General features: G+C 48.6%; 1 non-coding gene across 1 annotated transcript; it reads right to left on the bottom strand.

Annotated features, from left to right (window-relative positions):
• Positions 1-7,634: 7,634 nt before the first annotated feature.
• Trnat-ugu (transfer RNA threonine (anticodon UGU)) lies at positions 7,635-7,709 on the bottom strand. Its single transcript has one exon. It is a non-coding gene; the product is annotated as a tRNA-Thr (tRNA).
• Positions 7,710-16,658: the final 8,949 nt, after the last annotated feature.

A 16,658-nucleotide genomic window follows, 5' to 3' on the forward strand; every position in this document is an offset into this window, starting at 1 on the left:
CATGCAGAACTAGCGCTCCTGAAGGAAAGGATACTGTGGAGACATGGCTTAGCAACAGCCTGGGGGATGTTTCCAGAATGAGATTTTCACTCTGCAGCCGAGTGTGCGCTGATATGAAACTTCCTGGCAGATTAAAACTGTGTGCCCGACCGAGACTCGAACTCGGGACCTTTGCCTTTCGCGGGCAAGTGCTCTACCAACGGAGCTACCGAAGCAAGACTCACGCCCGGTACTCACAGCTGTACTTCTGAAACTATCCGTCTCCTACTTTCCAAACTTTTTAGAAGCTCTTCAGCGAAACTTGCAGAACTAGCACTCCTGAAAGAAAGGATACTGTGGAGACATGGCTTAGCCACAGCCTAGGGGATGTTTCCAGAATGAGATTTTCACTCTGCAGCGGAGTGTGCTCTGATATGAAACTTCCTGGCAGATGAGAACAGTGTGCCCGACCAAGACTCGAACTCGGGACTTTCGCCTTTCGCGGGCAAGCGCTCTACCAACTGAGCTACCGAAGCACGACTCACGCCCGGTACTCACAGCTTTACTTCTGCCAGTATCCGTCTCCTACCTTCCAAACTTTACAGAAGCTCTTCTGCGAAACATGCAGAACTAGCGCTCCTGAAAGAAAGGATACTGTGGAGACATGGCTTAGCCACAGCCTGGGGGATGTTTCCAGAATGAGAATTTCACTCTGCAGCGGAGTGTGCTCTGATATGAAACTTCCTGGCAGATGAGAACTGTGTGCCCGACCGAGACTCGAACTCGGGACGTTTGTCTTTCACGGGCAAGTGCTCTACCAACTGAACTACCGAAGCACGACTCACGCCCGGTACTCACAGCTTTACTTCTGCCAGTATCCGTCTCCTTCCTTCCAAACTTTACAGAAGCTCTTCTGCGAAACATGCAGAACTAGCGCTCCTGAAAGAAAGGATACTGTGGAGACATGGCTTAGCCACAGCCTGGGGGATGTTTCCAGAATGAGAATTTCACTCTGCAGCGGAGTGTGCGCTGATATGAAACTTCCTGGCAGATGAGAACTGTGTGCCCGACCGAGACTTGCACTCGGGACCTTTGCTTTCACATGCAAGTGCTCTACCAACTGAGCTACCGAAGCACGACTCACGCCCGGTACTCACAGCTTTACTTCTGCCAGTATCCGTCTCCTACCTTCCAAACTTTACAGGAGCTCTTCTGCGAAACATGCAGAACTAGCACTCCTGAAAGAAAGGATACTGTGGAGACATGGCTTAGCCACAGCCTGGGGGATGTTTCCAGAATGAGATTTTCACTCTGCTGCGGAGTGTGCTCTGATATGAAACTTCCTGGCAGATGAGAACTGTGTGCCCGACCGAGACTCGAACTCGGGACCTTTGCTTTCACGGGCAAGTGCTCTACCAACTGAGCTACCGAAGCACGACACACGCCCGGTATTCACAGCTTTACTTCGGCCAGTATCCGTCTCCTACCTTCCAAACTTTACAGAAGCTCTTCAACGAAACATGCAGAACTAGCACTCCTGAATGAAAGGATACTGTGGAGACATGGCTTAGCCACAGCCTGGGGGATGTTTCCAGAATGAGATGTTCACTCTGCAGCGGAGTGTGCTCTGATATGAAACTTCCTGGCAGATGACAACTGTGTGCCCGACCGAGACTTGAACTCGGGACCTTTGCTCTCACGGGCAAGTGCTCTACCAACTGAGCTACCGAAGCACGACACACGCCCGGTATTCACAGCTTTACTTCTGCCAGTATCCGTCTCCTACCTTCCCAACTTTACAGAAGCTCTTCTGCGAAACATGCAGAACTAGTACTCCTGAATGAAAGGATACTGTGGAGACATGGCTTAGCCACAGCCTGGGGGATCTTTCCAGAATGAGAATTTCACTCTGCAGCCGAGTGTGCGCTGATATGAATTTTCCTGGCAGATTAAAACTGTGTGCCCGGCTGAGACTCGAACTCGGGACCTTTGCCTTTCGCGGGCAAGTGCTCTTGCAACTGAGCTACCGAAGCACGACTCACGCCCGGTACTCACAGCTGTACTTCTGCCAGTATCCGTCTGCTACCTTCCAAACTTTACAGAAGCTCTTCTGCGAAACATGCAGAACTAGCACTCCTGAATGAAAGGATACTGTGGAGACATGGCTTAGCCACAGCCTGGGGGATGTTTCCAGAATGAGATTTTCACTCTGCAGCGGAGTGTGCTCTGATATGAAACCTCCAGGCAGATGAGAACAGTGTGCCCGACCGAGACTCGAACTCGGGACCTTCGCCTTTCGCGGGCAAGTGCTCTACCAACTGAGCTACCGAAGCACGACTCACGCCCGGTACTCACAGCTTTACTTCTGCCAGTAACCGTCTCCTTCCTTCCAAACTTTACCGAAGCTCTTCTGCGAAACATGCAGAACTAGCGCTCCTGAAAGAAAGGATACTGTGGAGACATGGCTTAGCCACAGCCTGGGGGATGTTTCCAGAATGAGATTTTCACTCTGCAGCGGAGTGTGCGCTGATATGACACTTCCTGGCAGATTAAAACTGTGTGCCCGACCGAGACTCGAACTCGGGACCTTTTGCTTTCACGGACAAGTGCTCTACCAACTGAGCTACCGAAGCACGACTCACGCCCAGTACTCACAGCTTTACTTCTGCCAGTATCCGTCTCCTTCCTTCCCAACTTTACAAAAGCTCTTCTGCGAATCATGCAGAACTAGCGCTCCTGAAAGAAAGGATACTGTGGAGACATGGCTTAGCCACAGCCTGGGGGATGTTTCCAGAATGAGATTTTCACTCTGCAGCGGAGTGTGCTCTGATATGAAACTTCCTGGCAGATTAAAACTGTGTGCCCGAACGTGACTCGAACTCGGGACCTTTGCTTTCACGGGCAAGTGCTCTACCAACTGAGCTACCGAAGCACGACACACGCCCGCTATTCACAGCTTTACTTCTGCCAGTATCCGTCTCCTACCTTACAAACTTTACAGAAGCTCTTCTGCGAAACATGCAGAACTAGTACTCCTGAATGAAAGGATACTGTGGAGACATGGCTTAGCCACAGCCTGGGGGATGTTTCCAGAATGAGATTTTCACTCTGCAGCAGAGTGTACGCTGATATGAAACTTCCTGGCAGATTAAAACTGTGTGCCCAACCGAGACTCGAACTCTGGACCTTTGCCTTTCGCGGGCAAGTGCTCTACCAACTTAGCTACCGAAGCACGACTCACGCCCGGTGTTCACAGCTTTACTTCTGCCAGTATCCGTCTCCTACCTTCCAAACTTTACAGAAGCTCTTCTGCGAAACATGCAGAACTAGCACTCCTGAATGAAAGGATACTGTGGAGACATGGCTTAGCCACAGCCTGGAGGATGTTTCCAGAATGAGATTTTCACTCTGCAGCGGAGTGTGCGCTGATATGAAACTTCCTGACAAATTAAAACTGTGTGCCCGAATGAGACTCGAACTCGGGACCTTAGCCTTTCGCGGGCAAGTGCTCTACCAACTGAGCTACCGAAGCACGACTCACGCCCGGTACTCACAGCTTTACTTCTGCCAGTATCCGTCTCCTACCTTCCAAACTTTACAGAAGCTCTTCTGCGAAACATGCAGAACTAGCGCTCCTGAAAGAAAGGATACTGTGGAGACATGGCTTAGCCACAGCCTGGGGGATGTCTCCAGAATGAGATTTTCACTCTGCAGCCGAGTGTGCGCTGATATGAAACTTCCTGGCAGATTAAAACTGTGTGCCCGACCGAGACTCGAACTCGGGATGTTTGCCTTTCACGGGCAAGTGCTCTACCAACTGAGCTACCGAAGCACGACTCACGCCCGGTACTCACAGCTTTACTTCTGCCAGTATCCGTCTCCTACCTTCCAAACTTTACAGAAGCTCTTCTGCGAAACATGCAGAACTAGCACTCCTGAATGAAAGGATACTGTGGAGACATGGCTTAACCACAGCCTGGGGGATGTTTCCAGAATGAGATTTTCACTCTGCAGCGGAGTGTGCTCTGATATGAAACTTCCTGGCAGATGAGAACTGTGTGCCCGGCCGAGACTCGAACTCGGAACCTTTGCCTTTCGCGGAGAAGTTCTCTACCAACTGAGATACCGAAGCACGACTTACACCCTTACTCATAGCTTTACTTCTGCCAGTATTCGTCTCTCACCTTCCAAACTATACAGAAGCTCTTCTGCGAAACATGCAGAACTAGCACTCCTGAAAGAAAGGATACTGTGGAGACATGGCTTAGCCACAGCCTGGAGGATGTTCCCAGAATGAGATTTTCACTCTGCAGCGGAGTGTGCGATGATATGAAACTTGCTGGCAGATTAAAACTGTGTGCCCGACCGAGACTTGAACTCGGGACCTTTGCCTTTCGCAGGAAAGTGCTCTACCAACTTAGCTACCGAAGCACGACTCACGCCCGGTACTCGCAGCTTTACTTCTGCCAGTATCCGTCTCCTACCTTCCAAACTTCACAGAAGCTCTTCTGCGAAACATGCAGAACTAGTACTCCTGAATGAAAGGATACTGTGGAGACATGGCTTAGCCACAGCCTGTGGGATGTTTCCAGAATGAGATTTTCACTCTGCAGCCGAGTGTGCTCTGATATGAAACTTCCTGGCAGATGAGAACTGTGTGCCCGACGGAGACTCGAACTCGGGACCTTTCGCTTTTCGCGGAGAAGTGCTCTACCAACTGAGATACCGAAGCACGACTCACGCCCGGTACTCACAGCTTTACTTCTGCCAGTATCCGTCTCCTACCTTCCAAACTTTACAGAACTCTTCTGCGAAACATATAGAACTAGCACTCCTGAATGAAAGGATACTGTGGAGACATGGCTTAGCCACAGCCTGGGGGATGTTTCCAGAATGAGATTTTCACTCTGCAGCGGAGTGTGCTCTGATATGATACTTCCTGGCAGATGAGAACTGTGTGCCTGGCCGAGACTCGAACTCGGAACCTTCGCCTTTCGCGGAGAAGTGCTCTACCAACTGAGATACCGAAGCACGACTCACACCCTTACTCACAGCTTTACTTCTGCCAGTATTCGTCTCTCACCTTCCAAATTATACAGAAGCTCTTCTGCGAAACATGCAGAACTAGCACTCCTGAAAGAAAGGATACTGTGGAGACATGGCTTAGCCACAGCCTGGAGGATGTTCCCAGAATGAGATTTTCACTCTGCAGCGGAGTGTGCGCTGATATGAAACTTCCTGGCAGATTAAAACTGTGTGCCCGACCGAGGCTCGAACTCGGGACCTGTGCCTTTCGCGGGCAAGTGCTCTACCAACTTAGCTACCGAAGCACGACTCACGCCCGGTACTCACAGCTTTACTTCTGCCAGTATCCGTCTCCTACCTTCCAAACTTTACAGAAGCTCTTCTGCGAAACGTGCAGAACTAGCACTCCTGAATGAAAGGTTACTGTGGAGACATGGCTTAGCCACAGCCTGGGGGATGTTTCCAGAATGAGATTTTCACTCTGCAGCCGAGTGTGCGCTGATATGAAACTTCCTGGCAGATGAGAACTGTGTGCCCGACCGAGACTTGAACTCGGGACCTTTGCTTTCACCTGCAAGTGCTCTACCAACTGAGCTACCGAAGCACGACTCACGCCCGGTATTCACAGCTTTACTTCTGCCAGTATCCGTCTCCTACCTTCCAAACTTTACAGAAGCTCTTCTGCGAAACATGCAGAACTAGCACTCCTGAAAGAAAGGATACTGTGGAGACATGGCTTAGCCACAGCCTGGGGGATGTTCCCAGATTGAGATTTTCACTCTGCAGCGCAGTGTGCGCTGATATGAAACTTCCTGGCAGATTAAAACTGTGTGCCCGACCGAGACTCGAACTCGGGACCTTTGCCTTTCGCGGGCAAGTGCTCTACCAACTTAGCTACCGGAGCACGACTCACGCCCGGTACTCTCACCTTAACTTCTGCCAGTATCCGTCTCCTACCTTCCAAACTTTACAGAAGCTCTTCTGCGAAACATGCAGAACTAGCACTCCTGAATGAAAGGATACTGTGGAGACATGGCTTAGCCACAGCCTGGGGGATGTTTCCAGAATGAGATTTTCACTCTGCAGCCGAGTGTGCGCTGATATGAAACTTCCTGACAAATTAAAACTGTGTGCCCGACCGAGACTCGAACTCGGGACCTTTGCCTTTCGCGGACAAGTGCTCTACCAACTGAGCTACCGAAGCACGACTCACGCCCGGTACTCACAGCTTTATTTCTGCCAGTATCCGTCTCCTACCTTCCAAACTTTACAGAAGCTCTTCTGCGAAACATGCAGAACTAGCACTCCTGAAGGAAAGGATACTGTGGAGACATGGCTTAGCCACAGCCTGGGGGATGTTTCCAGAATGAGATTTTCACTCTGCAGCGGAGTGTGCTCTGATATGAAACTTCCTGGCAGATTAAAACTGTGTGCCTGACCGAGACTCATACTCGGGACCTTTGCCTTACACGGACAAGTGCTCTACCAACTGAGCTACCGAAGCACGACTCACGCCCGGTACTCACAGCTTTACTTCTGCCAGTATCCTTCTCCTACCTTCCAATCTTTACAGAAGCTCTTCTGCGAAACATGCAGAACTAGCACTCCTGAAAGAAAGGATACTGTGCAGACATGGCTTAGCCACAGCCTGGGGGATGTTTCCAGAATGAGATTTTCACTCTGCAGCCGAGTGTGCGCTGATATGAAACTTCCTGGCAGATTAAAACTGTGTGCCCGACCGAGACTCATACTCGGGACCTTTGCCTTACACGGGGAAGTGCTCTACCAACTGAGCTACCGAAGCACGACAGACGCCCAGTACTCACAGCTTTACTTCTGCCAGTATCCGTCTCCTACCTTCCAAACTTTACAAAAGCTCTTCTGCGAAACATGCAGAACTAGCACTACTGAATGAAAGGATACTGTGGAGACATGGCTTAGCCACAGCCTGGGGGATGTTTCCAGAATGAGATTTTCACTCTGCAGCCGAGTGTGCTCTGATATGAAACTTCCTGGCAGATTAAAACTGTGTGCCTGACCGAGACTCAAACTCGGGACCTTCGCCTATCGCGGGCAAGTGCTCTACCACCTGAGATACCGAAGCACGACTCAAACCCGGTACTCACAGCTTTACTTCTGCCAGTATCCTTCTCCTACCTTCAAAACTTTACAGAAGCTCTTCTGCGAAACATGCAGAACTAGCACTCCTGAAAGAAAGGATACTGTGGAGACATGGCTTAGCCACAGCCTGGGGGATGTTTCCAGAATGAGATTTTCACTCTGCAGCGGAGTGTGCGCTGATATGAAACTTCCTGGCAGATTAAAACTGTGTGCCCGACCGAGACTCATACTCGGGACCTTTGCCTTACACGGGGAAGTGCTCTACCAACTCAGCTACCGAAGGACGACTCACGCCCGGTACTCACAGCTTTACTTTTGCCAGGATCCGTCTCCTACCTTCCAAACTTTACAGAAGCTCTTCTGCGAAACATGCAGAACTAGCACTCCTGAAAGAAAGGATACTGTGGAGACATGGCTTAGCCACAGACTGGAGGATGTTCCCAGAATGAGATTTTCACTCTGCAGCGGAGTGTGCGCTGATATGAAACTTCCTGACAGATTAAAACTGTGTGCCCGACCGAGACTCGAACTCGGGACCTTTGCCTTACACGGACAAGTGCTCTACCAACTGAGCTACCGAAGCACGACTCACGCCGGTACTCACAGCTTTACTTCTGCCAGTATCCTTCTCCTACCTTCCAAACTTTACAGAAGCTCTTCTGCGAAACATGCAGAACTAGCACTCCTGAAAGAAAGGATACTGTGGAGACATGGCTTAGCCACAGCCTAGGGGATGTTTCCAGAATGAGATTTTCACTTTGCAGCGGAGTGTGCTCTGATATGAAACTTCCTGGCAGATGAGAACTGTGTGCCTGACCGAGACTCAAACTCGGGACCTTCGCCTATCGCGGGCAAGTGCTCTACCAACTGAGATACCGAAGCACGACTCACACCCGGTACTCACAGCTTTACTTCTGCCAGTATCCTTCTCCTACCTTCCAAACTTTACAGAAGCTCTTCTGCGAAACATGCAGAACTAGCACTCCTGAAAGAAAGGATACTGTGGAGACATGGCTTAGCCACAGCCTGGGGAAGGTTTCCAAAATGAGATTTTCACTCTGCAGCGGAGTGTGCGCTGATATGAAACTTCCTGGCAGATTAAAACTGTGTGCCAAACCGAGATTCGAACACGGGACCTTTGCCTTTCGCAGGCAACAGCTCTACCAACTGAGCTACCGAAGCACGACTCGCGCCCGGTACTCACAGCTTTACTTCTACCAGTATCCGTCTCCTACCTTCCAAACTTTACAGAAGCTCTTCTGCGAAACATGCAGAACTAGCACTCCTGAAAGAAAGGATACTGTGGAGACATGGCTTAGCCACAGCCTGGGGGATGTTTCCAGAATGAGATTTTCACTCTGCAGCCGAGTGTGCGCTGATATGAAACTTCCTGGCAGATGAGAACTGTGTGCCCGACCGAGACTTGAACTCGGGACCTTTGCTTTCACGGGCAAGTTCTCTACCAACTGAGCTACCGAAGCACGACTCACGCCCGGTATTCACAGCTTTACTTCTGCCAGTATCCGTCTCCTACCTTCCAAACTTTACAGAAGCTCTTCAGCGAAACATGCAGAACTAGCACTACTGAATGAAAGCATACTGTGGAGACATGGCTGAGCCACAGCCTAGGGGATGTTTCCAGAATGAGATTTTCACTCTGCAGCGGAGTGTGCGCTGATATGAAACTTCCTGGCAGATTAAAACTGAGTGCCCGACCTAGACTCGAACTCGGGACCTTTGCCTTTTCCGGGCAAGTGCTCTACCAACTGAGCTACCGAAGCACGACTCACGCCCAGTACTCACAGCTTTACTTCTGCCAGTATCCGTCTCTTACCTTCCAAACTTTACAGAAGCTCTTCTGCAAAACATGCTGAACTAGCACTCCTGAAAGAAAGGATACTGTGGAGACATGGCTTAGCCACAGCCAGGGGGATGTTTCCAGAATGAGATTTTCACTCTGCAGCCGAGTGTGCGCTGATATTAAACTTCCTGGAAGATTAAAACTGTGTGCCCGACCGAGACTCGAACTCGGGACCTTCGCCTTTCGCGGGCAAGTGCTCTACCAACTGAGATACCGAAGCACGACTCACACCTGTACTCACAGCTTTACTTCTGCCAGTATCCGTCTCTCACCTTCCAAACTTTACAGAAGCTCTTCTGCGAAACATGCAGAACTAGCACTCCAGAAAGAAAGGATACTGTGGAGACATGGCTTAGCCACAGCCTGGGGGATGTTTCCATAATGAGATTTTCACTCTGCAGCGGAGTGTGCGCTGATATGAAACTTCCTGGCAGATGAGAACTGTGTGCCCGACCGAGACTCGAACTCGGCACGTTTGCCTTTCACGAGCAAGTGCTCTACCAACTGAGCTACCGAAGCACGACTCACGCCCGGTACACACAGCTTTACTTCTGCGGGTATCCGTCTCCTACGTTCCAAACTTTACAGAAGCTCTTCTGCGAAACATGCAGAACTAGCACTCCTGAAAGAAAGGATACTGTGGTGACATGGCTTAGCCACAGCCTGGGGGATGTTTCCAGAATGAGATTTTCACTCTGCAGCGGAGTGTGCGCTGATATGAAACTTCCTGGCAGATTAAAACTGTGTGCCCGACCGAGACTCGAATTCGGGACCTTTGCCTTTCGCGGGCAAGTGCTCTACACACTGAGCTACCGAAGCACGACTCGCGACCGGTACTCACAGCTTTACCTCTGCCAGTATCCGTCTCCTACCTTCCAAACTTTACAGAAGCTCTTCTGCGAAACATGCAGAACTAGCACTCCTGGAAGAAAGGATACTGTGGAGACATGGCTTAGCCACAGCCTGGGGGATGTTTCCAGAATGAGATTTTCACTCTGCAGCCGAGTGTGCGCTGATATGAAACTTCCTGGCAGATTAAAACTGTGTGCCCGACCGATACTCCAACACGGGACTTTTGCCTTTCGCGGGCAAGTGCTCCACCAAGTAAGCTACCGAAGCACGACTCACGCCCGGTACTCACAGCTTTACTTCTGCCAGTATCCGTCTCCTACCTTCCAAACTTTACAGAAGCTCTTCTGCGAAACATGCAGTACTAGCACTCCTGAAAGAAAGGATACTGTGGAGACATGGCTTAGCCACAGCCTGGGGGATGTTTCCAGGATGAGATTTTCACTCTGCAGCCGAGTGTGTGCTGATATGAAACTTCCTGGCAGATGAGAACTGTGTGCCCGACCGAGACTTGAACACGGGACCTTTGCTTTCACGGGCAAGTGCTCTACCAACTTAGCTACCGATGCACTGCACACGCCCGGTATTCACAGCTTTACTTCTGCGGGTATCCGTCTCCTACGTTCCAAACTTTACAGAAGCTCTTCTGCGAAACATGCAGAACTAGCACTCCTGAAAGAAAGGATACTGTGGTGACATGGCTTAGCCACAGCCTGGGGGATGTTTCCAGAATGAGATTTTCACTCTGCAGCGGAGTGTGCGCTGATATGAAACTTCCTGGCAGATTAAAACTGTGTGCCCGACCGAGACTCGAATTCGGGACCTTTGCCTTTCGCGGGCAAGTGCTCTACACACTGAGCTACCGAAGCACGACTCGCGACCGGTACTCACAGCTTTACCTCTGCCAGTATCCGTCTCCTACCTTCCAAACTTTACAGAAGCTCTTCTGCGAAACATGCAGAACTAGCACTCCTGGAAGAAAGGATACTGTGGAGACATGGCTTAGCCACAGCCTGGGGGATGTTTCCAGAATGAGATTTTCACTCTGCAGCCGAGTGTGCGCTGATATGAAACTTCCTGGCAGATTAAAACTGTGTGCCCGACCGATACTCCAACACGGGACTTTTGCCTTTCGCGGGCAAGTGCTCCACCAAGTAAGCTACCGAAGCACGACTCACGCCCGGTACTCACAGCTTTACTTCTGCCAGTATCCGTCTCCTACCTTCCAAACTTTACAGAAGCTCTTCTGCGAAACATGCAGTACTAGCACTCCTGAAAGAAAGGATACTGTGGAGACATGGCTTAGCCACAGCCTGGGGGATGTTTCCAGGATGAGATTTTCACTCTGCAGCCGAGTGTGTGCTGATATGAAACTTCCTGGCAGATGAGAACTGTGTGCCCGACCGAGACTTGAACACGGGACCTTTGCTTTCACGGGCAAGTGCTCTACCAACTTAGCTACCGAAGCACGACTCACGCCCGGTACTCACAGCTTTACTTCTGCCAGTATCCGTCTCCTACCTTCCAAACTTTACAGAAGCTCTTCTGCGAAACATGCAGAACTAGCACTACTGAAAGAAAGGATACTGTGAAGACATGGCTTAGCCACAGCCTGGGGGATGTTTCCAGAATGAGATTTTCACTCTGCAACGGAGTGTGCGCTGATATGAAACTTCCTGGCAGATTAAAACTGTGTGCCCGAGCGAGACTCGAACACGGGACCTTTGCCTATCGCGGGCAAGTGCTCTACCAACTGAGCTACCGAAGCACGACTCACGCCCGGTACTCACAGCTTTACTTCTGCCAGTATCCGTCTCCTACCTTCCAAACTTTACAGAAGCTCTTCTGCGAAACATGCAGAACTAGCACTCCTGAAAGAAAGGATACTGTGGAGACATGGCTTAGCCACAGCCTGGGGGATGTTTCCAGAATGAGATTTTCACTCTGCAGCGGAGTGTGCGCTGATATGAAACTTCCTGGCAGATTAAAACAGTGTGCCCGACCGAGACTCGAACTCGGGACCTTTGCCTTTTGCGGGCAAGTTCTCCACCAACTAAGCTACCGAAGCACGACTCACGCCCCGTACTCACAGCTTTACTTCTGGCAGTATCCGTCTCTTACCTTCCAAACTTTACAGAAGCTCTTCTGCGAAACATGCAGAACTAGCACTCCTGAATGAAAGGATACTGTGGAGTCATGGCTTAGCCACAGCCTGGGGGATGTTTCCAGAATGAGATTTTCACTCTGCAGCCGAGTGTGCGCTGATATGAAACTTCCTGGCAGATTAAAACTGTGCGCCCAACCGAGACTCGAACTCAGGACCTTCGCCTTTCGCGGGCAAGTGCTCTACCAACTGAGATACCGAAGCACGACTCACACCTGTACTCACAGCTTTACTTCTGCCAGTATCCGTCTCCTACCTTCCAAACTTTACAGAAGCTCTTCAGTGAAACATGCAGAACTAGCACTACTGAATGAAAGGATACTGTGGAGACATAGCTGAGCCACAGCCTGGGGGATGTTTCCAGAATGAGATTTTCACTCTGCAGCGGAGTGTTCTCTGATATGAAACTTCCGGGCAGATGAGAACTGTGTGCCCGACCGAGACTCGAACTCGGGACCTTTGCCTTTCACGAGCAAGTGCTCTACCAACTGAACTACCGAAGCACGACTAACGCCTGGTACTTATAGCTTTACTTCTGCCAGTATCCGTCTCCTACGTTCCAAACTTTACAGAAGCTCTTCTGCGAAACATCCAGAACTAGCACTCCAGAAAGAAAGGATACTGTGGAGACATGGCTTAGCCACAGCCTGGGGGATGTTTCCAGAATGAGATTTTCAGTCTGCAGCCGAGTGTGCGCTGATATGAAACTTACTGGCAGATTAAAACTGTGTGCCCGACCGAGACTCGAACTCAGGACCTTTGCCTTTCGCGGGCAGGTGCTCTACACACTGAGCCACCGAAGCACGACCTGCGACCGGTACTCACAGCTTTACCTCTGCCAGTATCCCTCTCCTACCTTCCAAACTTTACAGAAGCTCTTCTGCGAAACATGCAGAAATAGCACTCCTGGAAGAAAGGATACTGTGGAGACATGGCTTAGCCACAGCCTGGGGGATGTTTCCAGAATGAGATTTTCACTCTGCAGCGGTGTGTGCTCTGATATGACACTTCCTGGCAGATGAGAACTGTGTGCCCGACCGAGACTTGAAATCGGGACCTTTGCATTCACGGCAAGTGCTCTACCAACTGAGCTACCGAAGCACGACTCGCGCCCGCTACTCACAGCTTTACCTCTGCCAGTATCCGTCTCCTACCTTCCAAACTTTACAGAAGCTCTTCTGCGAAACATGCAGAACTAGCACTCCTGAAAGAAAGGATACTGTGGAGACATGGCTTAGCCACAGCCTGGGGGATGTTTCCAGAATGAGATTTTCACTCTGCAGCGGAGTGTGCGCTGATATGAAACTTCCTGGCAGGTCCCGAGTTCGAGTCTAAGTCGGGCACACAGTTTTAATCTGCCAGGATGTTTCATATCAGCGCACACTCCGCTGCAGAGTGAAAATCTCATTCTGGAAACATCCCCCAGGCTGTGGCTACGCCATGTCTCCACAGTATCCTTTCTTTCTGGAGTGCTAGTTCTGCATGTTTCGCAGAAGAGCTTCTGTAAAGTTTGGAAGGTAGAAGACGGATACTGGCAGAAGTAAAGCTGCGAGTACTGGGCGTGTTTCGTGCTTCAGTAGCTAAGTTGGTATAGCACTTGCCCGCGAAAGGCAAAGGTCCCGAGTTTGAGTCTCGGACGGGCACACAGTTTTAATCTGCCAGGAAGTTTCATATCAGCGCACACTCCGCTGCAGAGTGAAAATCTCATTCTGGAAAGATCCCCCAGGCTGTGGCTAAGCCATGTCTCCACAGTATCCTTTCTTTCAGGAGTGCTAGTTCTGCATGTTTCGCAGAATAGCTTCTGTAAAGTTTGGAAGGTAGGAGACGGATACTGGCAGAAGTAAAGCTGTGAGTACCGGCCGTGAGTCGTGCTTCGGTAGCTCAGTGGTAGAGCACTTACCCGCGGAAGGCAAAGGTCCCGAGTTCGAGTCTCTGTCGGGCACACAATTTTAATCTGCCAGAAAGTTTCATATCAGTGCACAGTCCGCTGCAGAGTGAAAATCTCATTCGGGATTCATGAACAATAGTTTGCAGTTCTTTTATGGCTGCTTCGTGATTCTGTAATGTATTTTCATGCCTCGAAAGAATAGGTTGGAAATGCTCACAAATTTGTGTTTTTACATCATTACAGACGTTTTAACATTTTGATTCAATGTTATGTAACTCAGTAGTTAAATCTTCACGAGTTTGTCAAGCGTTGTGTCTCACTTCCGAAGATTTTGTTCCATTGTGTCTTACTTTTGAAGCTTTTGCTGTGTTTGTCTCTGGTATTGTTCCATTGCGTATAACTTTTGAAGCCTTTGCTGTGTTTGTCTCTGGTGTTGTTCCATTGTGTGTAACTTTTGAAGCTTTTGTCCCATTTGTTGCATTAATTGTAATAACAATGCACTGGTGTCTGAAACATGTACCTCAGTGCTATTCGGCAGTGCATTTGTAACGGCAATATTCCTATTTTGAAAAGCAGAAAATGTATCTTGACTTATTTCAGAAAACGGTGAGGACACAAAACCTGAATCTACAGTACTTGCAAGATTGCGCCCTGTCATATCAGATTCCTGAGGCGAGCTGTTGCCGACCGATCGATCGATAATGCTTCCCTGTTCACTAATTGTTTCACTGCCTACGCCATTATTTGCAGCCCGCTCCATTTCCCTATGCACAATTACCAAATTACTACTTTGAACATTAGTTAATTCATTACATGGTGGCGCTAACACACTGCTTTCGTCTTCACTGTCATTTCTCAGTTTACTTTGGAGCCTAGTATTAAGTTTTCCACACGCCATTATTGTCACAATATTTCATACAATAACACAGGAAAGCACAATTTGAGGAGCAAAAATAAGAGAACACATTAACATTGCACTGAAAATAATATATCATTAATTGCAAGCGCAGCTGAGAAATACTTGCTGCAAATCTACATACATGCCACAACTGTTTTACTGTACAACAATGAAAAATTACAACTATAGCAGTTCATGACATCCATTCTTACAAATTTCAAAACTCCGCCATTTCTCTCCCCACATCTACCACTGCTGGAGGCTCACCTCCAACTGCGCAATGCTACGCGCTGTTAACATCCAGCTGCCCAACATTACAATGGCGAGTATTACAACAATGCCAACCAGCCACAGTCTGCTCACAGCACAGCCCTGATCTTCATACAGAGCGCTACGTGGCGTTACCAATAAAAAAACCTAAACAGCCTACTTACAAAACATGCCTACAATCTTTCGTTTGTATCGCAGAGTTCAATCTTGGTTTTCTGATTTTCTTTCCGTCAGTGTACATATTACTGCCGTTACAAAAACTAAAGAGCGATTACAGACAAAAACTGAAATAGGAAAAGAAACCTTCCAATTAATGCGGCCACCAAAGGGCACCAACTCTATTCAAATATTATCTGAACTAAGTTCTTAAAGAGTGGTTGAAAAATTGTCTTGGAATGGTCTTAGTCGTAGATACAGATTCCCTGTCGAGTTTACTATTCGCCGATGGACTGTAGATGAGTATGCTATAGAGAAGATGAAGAAGAAGATCCTATTAACATACAATAAGGTCAGATTAATAATAATTTTCTCTAGATCAAAATATCTCTCCGTAGGAGATAACTTGTCATTATCAAAGATGGAAAAACTATTGATGCACGACAAAAGCGTAAGTATCTGGCAATTATGACATCTGATCAAGATTCCAGTAAACAAGAAATAAGGCAGAGGATAAGCTAAACAACCAATCAATAATCTCAATTCCGTCCTTTGGTAAGTTAAAATTAAGAAAAATACAAAAAACGTACGTGAATTAATATTACAAAATGTTTGTTTACTTAGGTGCGATCTTGGAAATGAAAAAAAAAAAGGTAGAAGAAGACTTGAAGCCGTGCAGTTGGGTTTTATGAGAAGAAGTTGTAGAGTTTCATGGCGAGAGAAGATGCCAAATAAAGAAACTAGGAAGCAAACCTAAACTCACGGAAGAGGTGAGAAAACGGCGTTTAAAATAGGCAGCGTCACGTGATGCGATTAGGGGATGAACGATGGCCGAAAAAAGTACCTTGTTGCGACTCTCACGCAAGAGGAAAAGAAATACGTCTTGAGAAGAATGGGGAAAATCATGTGGAGGGGGATATGCAATGAAAAAATCTGAAAGATGATTTCTACAAGGCTCGGGAAGCTTCGATACGAGGTTGGGAGAGGCGGGCTAAAGAGCTGTCAACAATTCGCAAAATAAAGCATATTCAATGTAATTTCTCCCTCCCACAATAGACGAACGAATCTGGACACAAAATCGCTAATATTGGCTTGTAGAATGCAGATGTGGATTTTGTAAGCTCTGTGATTGTGCTTGCAGAAGATTTATCAGGATGTATCTTCTGGCGAAACAGTTTTATCTCTTTGTGTTTGCCCAATCATGTCTGGTAGAAATATAAGCATTTTCAGTGAGTGTTTATTACAGAAAACATTCTTATCCGGAATATGCCTTACACGGTTGTTTGATTACCTCAGTCTTTTCTGCTGTCAGTTAGTATGGACGCGACCACATAGGCGGTCTGTTTTCTTCGTCGGTTTTTAGTTCCATCTGGCCTCAGTACATCTCCTCCTACATAAAATACGTCATCATTCCGTAACTGCAACACCAGATCTGATACGTCCATCA

This window comes from Schistocerca gregaria, chromosome 7, assembly GCF_023897955.1.
Source record: "Schistocerca gregaria isolate iqSchGreg1 chromosome 7, iqSchGreg1.2, whole genome shotgun sequence".
NCBI lineage: Eukaryota > Metazoa > Arthropoda > Insecta > Orthoptera > Acrididae > Schistocerca > Schistocerca gregaria.